A 7500-nucleotide genomic window follows, 5' to 3' on the forward strand; every position below is an offset into this window, starting at 1 on the left:
TTTTTGATAAATTATTACTTAAGTTCAAACAATTTGAGTTTCGTGGAATCAGTGGCAGAAACCTCAAGCAAAATCAAAAAAAATATTTAAATAGAAAAGGTTAACAAAGAAGGAACAATTGTAGTTTTATTATTACATGTTAAAGAAATGCGTGCAAAGTTTATTATTCATAGTAATGTCAAGCTGTCAATCATCCGTATTTAAATTTAATATAAAATCAGCAATTCAAAAAGGCTCAAATAAGGCTATTATTCAAGAAGACTGGGCAGAAAATTATACTTTTTTTTACTAAAACAAAACTCAAAGCAGCTCATTTGTGTCATAATCACATTTCTATTTTTACATATGCAGTTTGGCATTGTCAAATTAAATCTTTTGTGCCAGTTTCTGATTCAAGCAATCATACAAAATTATCTGTCATTCCAAACATAAAAAAATATCGAGTTTTTATCAGAAGATATTACAGAAGTTCATATTTTCAGTGACAACACAACATCTCAATTCAAAAATAAGTATACTTTAGCATCAATGATAATTTTAGAAGAAAAGCATACAATTAAAATGCACTGACATTTTTTTCTTGCAATGCGTGGAAAAGGAGTCATGGATGGAATTGGAGCCACTGTAAAACATGTTGCCAGAAAAAATGTTTTAATGGAAAATATATATAACTTCTTGTGCTAGCACTTGGCATATGCTACAAACATTTTAAAAATTACTGTTATATTACTGAATGCAAAAGAAAAGCGAGAAATAAACAACTCTCTTGGTTTAAGCGCCTTTTTAAAGAAAACAAAAAAATAATAGAATTGTGTAAGTGTCATTACTTTCGAGTTTTAGACGGAAGCATTGTTGGTGAGCAGCTTTTGCCAAAAATTGCATGATATCAAAGGAATAAAATCTTATAAATTTACATTAAGTGTCTAGACATTTAGCAGTGATCAGGTATTTTAAAAATGACTTTTATAAACTGTAGAAACAATTTTTATCATTTCTAAATAAAAGCTATAAATAACTGGATAACTAAAAAATGAGAAAAATTCTAACCCTCTGAAATCAAACTGCAAAAGTCAAAAAAAGAAAAGTGCTCCTATGTGAAACTATACTCTCTCTGTTTACAAACTTATCATATGTTTTGTTTTGCATTAGCTAATTCAGTTGTGTTTAAAATACTGTCAAAACAAGATGTACTGCGCGAGCGCATTGTAAAGTTCTATCAAATGCATAAAAATCTCAGAAAAAAGTTTACTTACTAAAATCGAAAATGTTGCAGTTTCAACTATTTACCTTATTTTGGCATCCTTAACAATTAATTGCAAAAGTGATAGTGGAAGACCAGCTAAAATAATGAACGAGAAGGGACTTCGTTTGCTTCACGGTGCTTTCAATAACAATGATTCAATAAGTCAACAGATGCTGTAGAAAAGTTCAAGTGTACGCAGCCTTATACCTGCAAATTGTTGAAAAACAAGGAATAGTCGGCAAAAAAAAAAAAAGATCACCGTAATACACTGAGTAAAAAATATCAACCATAAAATCTCAATGCCGCTGGATGACTCAAAATTACTGTGGAAAATGTTTTGCTTTTGATGACAAAAGTTACTTCCCCCTCTTTGAAATGCAAGTTCCAGTAAATGATCGATATTATGCAGATGAAAGTTCTACAGTTTGAACAAAAAGGGATACTGTATAGTGATATTGCTATATCTGAGAGGGGAATTTCCAAGCCATTGTTTAAGCCAAGTGGTCAGGTCAGGTTATCCTGCTACTGGTATCATGTATCCCAGTACAATCTGCTTCATGTTCTGCTGCCTTTTAGGATACGCTTTTTTAGGCAAAGGCTAGGAGATGCCAACTCTGACTTAAAACATCCCTGCCTTGGGGCTCTTGGTTGAGTAAAGGCTAGAGATGATGTCTTGATAAAAATACTCATCTTGGGCAGATGTTAAATGCATCCGACTACTGTCTTGTAAAAGGGCTTCAAGGCAAAGAGTTAAGGGGTAAACAGATTCTATCTGTTGACCAACCTAGCACCTCTTCTTTGTTTATTAGGCTGGCGCAGATGTATTTTCAATACATTTGTGTACATGTTTCCAGTTTAGGATGTTGAATGCAGGATCTTCTTGATTCAATGCATGGTTTTTGCTTGTTTTTATTACTAGGCAACTCATTCTATTATCTCCTAATGAGGGTACAGCTCTAAAACTCATTTTTATGGTTACGAGGGTGGCTGGTAGTCAAGTTTCCTGAACTCTGTGGTAGCTCTCAGAGAGGCTGATTTCATCAACAACTGAAAAATATCAAAGTATTAACAATGCCATGTTGCGCATGGGTGGTGTCCCTGTTTGTACTTTTGGTGTTCATTGCCAAGGCCACATTGGAGCCCTTTGTTATGGCTTAGGGTTTATTAATAATAATGATGCAAATGCTTGGGCTTTTAAACAGTTTACATTCATAAGAATTCACCCATTAGATAGGAAAACTAGATTGGAATCCACAGACTATTCTTTTATGTGCTTTCGTTTAGCACCACTTCACTCTATCACCTTTCTCTTTGTTCTACATTGCTCTCCTTTATCTCAAGACTGCACTCTTTTTGATGTTATTTCTGATCAAATTGACCAAGCCCTCTCTCTTTATCCATCAGCTAATATTATTGTTGTTGGTAACTTTAATGCTCATCACACTGAATGGCTTGGTTCTAGTGTCAGTGGCTCTGCAAGCATTAAAGCCCACAACTTTAGCCTTTCTCAATCCCTAACACAAATAGTCAACTTTCCAACTCGCTTTTCAGACAACCGGAATCATTTACCTTCTCTACTCGGCTGTCTTGTTTCTGATCCTAGTCAGTGCTCAGTTCTCCATATTCACCCTTAAGTGCTTCTGATCACAATTTGATCTCTCTAAAAATGTTATCTCATTCTTCTTCATCATCTGAATCCCCCTATCATCATACCTCTTACAACTACCTTAAAGTACTGGGACTCTTTCAATGATTTTCTTCATGATAGCCCTTGGGTAGAAATCTTTCGTCTTCCTGTTGACAAATGTGCTTCTTACATAACTTTGTTGATTCAGGCTGGCATGGAATCTTTTATTCCCTCTCGACAATTCCAGGTCAAGCCTCACTCTTCTCCATGGTTTTCCTTACATTGTGCTGCTGAGAATGCCAATCAAAAGCATTACTTCCATATCTATCAGCAAAACAATTCTCTAGAAAACAGACGTCTGTTTATTACTGCTAGAAACCATTGTAAAAAAGGTTTTGTCTAACGCCAAAGCCCACTATTCTCAGGCCATGAAATCTCATATCACAAAAATTAGGCTCTTGTGACTTCTGAAGAATCTTTAATAGTATCAATAATAAGGGCAAATCTGTAACTCCACCTCTCTTGTATAGTTCAGATTTTGTCACCTCACCTAAAGACAAAGCTAAATTGTTTAATAAGAACTTTTCATCAATATCAACTCTTGATTCCACTAGTTTTGTTTTACCTGATTTAGCTGTCAAACAGGTTGATCCATTGCTTGACATTCTTATCACTCCAGCTTTTGAATCTAAAGTGATTTCCTGCTTAAACTCTTCTACAGCTTGTGGTCTGGACAACATACCCGTTATAGTCTAGCAGAAGTGGCATGCTGATCTTCTCCATAACCTTTTTTCTTACGGTGTCTGGTAACATCTTTAAGATTATTGAATCCTTCCTTTCCAATCGTAGTTTAAAAGTTATCCTCGATGGACAGCACTCTTCTTCTTATTCTGTAATTTCAGGGGTTCCTCAAGGTTCAATTTTTGGCTCTATACTCTTTTTAATTCACATTAACGATCTTCCAAATATTCTCACATCTAATGTGGCATTATTTGCTGATGATACTACCATTTATTCTTGTCATGATAAGAAGCCAACACTCTCTGATTGCTTGGAGGGGGCATTTGAGCTTGAAAAGGATCTCACTTCTGCTTCAGCATGGGGCTCAGTGGCTGGTGAACTTTAACTCTGAGAAAACCTAATTTTTTTCAGCTAATCGTTATCTCAATAATTTAGATCTTCCTATATTTATGAACAGTAATATACTCGATGAGTCACCTACCCTTCACCTTCTAGGATTAACTCTTACTTCCGATCTTTCTTGGAAACCATATATCAAATCGATTGCAAAATTAGCATCTGCTAAGGTTGCATCTCTTTATAGAGCTCGACACTTTCTTACTCCGGATTCTATCCTCTATCTCTATAAATCTCAAATTTGGCCTTGTATGAAATACTGTTGCCATATCTGGGCCGGATCTTCTAATAATGCCTTTTCTCTTTTAGACAAGGTGCAAAAATGCACTGTAAAAATAGTTGTACCTGCTCTTGTAGCCAACCTCCAACCATTATATATATATATATATATATATATTAGGGTGTCCCACTTTTAACCTGACCAAAAAAAATTCAAATGAACCCTATCTCAATCATCCTTATTTGATTCCAGGACACACCAAAAAAATGTTTAGGTCTCCAAGTCAAGGGGTTCCAGTACAAGGTATTTCCATATGCAAGGTTCCATGGAATTATTCGCCCCCTACCTCTCTTTCGGCGTCCCTAATTTATGAATTAAATAGTAGAAAATTGTCCATTTTACATTTATTTTTGTTCTGAATAAAAAATCTTTCATTTAAGAGTTAATACTTGTATAAACTTGTCATTTACAACAATTAAAGACAAAAATCACATTCAAACTACATAAAATCACTTTTTATGTAATTAAATGTCGTTTTCCAACCTCTTTTCGGTTTTTGTACAACTTGAATGGTATCCTGTAAAAGACTTTCTTTATGACTTTCAGCCACAAAATCTTGCACAAGTTTTATACGGCGCTCAGCCCTGTCATTTACTACTGTTAGATTCTCCATCTAATGTTGAAAATGTCTTTAGGAATCATTTTCAAAGTTATCCTTTAACCATGTGTTGATTACTCAGTTGATAGTTCGAGCATATCTTCCTCACTATTATTCAACTTTAAATTAATCTTTGAAGTCAGCTGCATTGTTAGCAATTATAGACAATCAGCCATGAACCTTGCTTGATGGTGAGCACCTGGTTGTTTGAACTGGAAACCAGGTACATGGCCACCAAGGTAAATGACTATTAGCTCACAAAGAACTTTATAATCTCCCCTTTGAAAGCAATCTTGTTTTAGGGCTGTTATGCATAAGTTCTTAGTATCTAATACCCTTCTATGACAATCAGTACCTACCATATACTCCTCACTTCCATAATTGAAAAACAGCAACTGATCAACATTATTTGCCCTTTCTTATATTTCGGGCCGGATTTTTTGAAAATCTTTATATATTGCACGTGATGGAGATTTTGTTGAACCTTGAATATAATCCATTGCATGGGAAATATGCCTTTCAGATATAAGGTGCCCTTAAAGATCAATTTTCAAAAGATACAAAATTTAATAATTTTGCAACAGTTTAGTGCAACAAACTTTTAAAATTTGTTACAAAAATATTTATTTACCTACAGACCAGCCAAAGCACAGGTCTTTTAAGAACATGATTGATCAAGAACTAAATTGCCCCCTTGTATTTTCCAGTATTAGAGGCCGTTGTATCTGCACTACAACCAATAATCTGGTCAGTGAGCTCATAATACTCTAATATGTTTTGAATACCTATAGCTTGATCCTGCCCTTTAGATGACTCAATTTCTAGAACTCCTAGCAAGAAATCTAAGGGTTTATTGACCTGGGGGAATGTTATACTGAGAGCAAGCCTTTCTACAGTTTCAGACATTTTTTGGTCAGTTCGATAGTGTTTGACCAGTTTTGTATCAAAATGAATGACAACCTTTAAACCCTGAATTTTGTCCAGATTTTCTTCTCTCACTATTCTAGCTTCATTTTCAATCACAATCTTTTTGTTTCTATGTAGACCACTCTTTGATACAGTAACTGTATTTAAATCAACACAACCAATCTTGAAAAGTAAAGAACAAAAAGGACAGAAGGGAAGTTTCAGTTCAAACACTGACCTCGTACCAAGTCAAGAAAGAAACCCACTTGTCAAGAACATTATTCATTGAAAGCTCCATGCAAACTCTATCTTCATTTACCTTCTTTTCTTTTTTTTGGCAAGGCTCAATTTCACTGTCAGTATCAGTGGCACTCATTCCACTTGAAGATAATTCTCAAATAATTATATAAGTGGCACTCATTCCGCATTGAAAATAATTCACAAAAAATCTCAAAATCTTTCATTCTTTCTATGTCCTCTATAGCTTTTTTCTTTGAAATTTTTCGTTTTTCTTTTTTATGTTGTTCTTCCCTATGCATACTTTCTATCATATCTAACATTCGTTTTTCCCTGTCTATTATTTTTTCTTGATAAGATTTATCTTTCCCAGTGTCAAACTTAACCATTTCACCTTTGAATGCTCTCTTCAGAAACTCAATATCTTCTGTCTTTGCTTGCTTGTCTCTATTTTTGTCATCTTGTATAAGTTTTAAGATGTCTGTTTTATAAACAGGAAAAACACAGTTTGCTTCTTTTATAAAACTCTCTGTTTTTGTTTTATATTACTCTTCTTATATCTTGTTTCTTTCCATAAGGGTTCTAAGAATTTTCTCGTAGCGTTCATAAGATTTTTCAAGCTGCTTCTTCATTACTTGTTCTGTAACCCAAAATCTTGAATCAAACCCACCCTTGAAACCCTTAGAATGCCTTTCATATAAAATCTTCAGCTTTGTATGAGATTTACAAAAAAAAAAAACATTTTATTTTAAACTTCCTATAAAAAGTTTAAAAAGGAAGTATTTAAGATTTATATAAAAAAAAACTATAATTAACAATAATATAATATAACTTGATTCTTATTGATAAGAAAACTTTAAAAGTAAGGTGAAAATAATTACTTTCTGTTTATATGTTCATTGTATCATGTCCCTGTTTGTGTTGGTGAGCTTCATAAATAAGAAGTAAATTCTCATTTGAGAGTTTTAACATAGAAAATAATTTAAAAAAAGGTTCATTTTTATGGCAATTGAAAACATGGTGATCATATTTATCTGAAGCAATATTTGTTCTGTGTGTGTAGATGTGTAGACTAGTTCTTAATCTTAGGTTATTAGTTTTACGAATGTATGTTGTTTTTCCATCACATCCATTACATGAAAATAAATAATATTTTTGGAATTACATGATATTGAAGTTTAAATGATCCATACTTGACCAGATGATGTGGTAAAATGGTTTACAAACTGAAGATACGTAGTACATAACTTACAATGATTTGATATGCATTTTAAAACCTTGCATTAATTGGTAATAAAAACTGGTTTCCTATTAAAACTTGATGCACTTATGTGTCTTAAATATTTTTTGGTTTGTCTTTTGATAGTACAATAGAAGGGTTTTCAACAACTGATTTTAATTTATTGTCTAAAACAGACTGTTTCATAATACCATGTATAGTAGTAAACAAATTTTCAAAATATTTGCAAAAT

General features: G+C 33.3%; 1 protein-coding gene across 5 annotated transcripts in view; it reads left to right on the forward strand.

Moving 5' to 3' along the window:
- Nucleotides 1-7500, forward strand: part of LOC101236982 (probable voltage-dependent N-type calcium channel subunit alpha-1B) — a 115669-nt gene that overhangs the window by 54834 nt on the left and 53335 nt on the right. The gene's annotated exons all lie outside the window — the stretch shown is intronic.

Source organism: Hydra vulgaris, chromosome 06 (assembly GCF_038396675.1).
Source record: "Hydra vulgaris chromosome 06, alternate assembly HydraT2T_AEP".
In the NCBI taxonomy this organism is placed as follows: Eukaryota; Metazoa; Cnidaria; class Hydrozoa; order Anthoathecata; family Hydridae; genus Hydra; species Hydra vulgaris.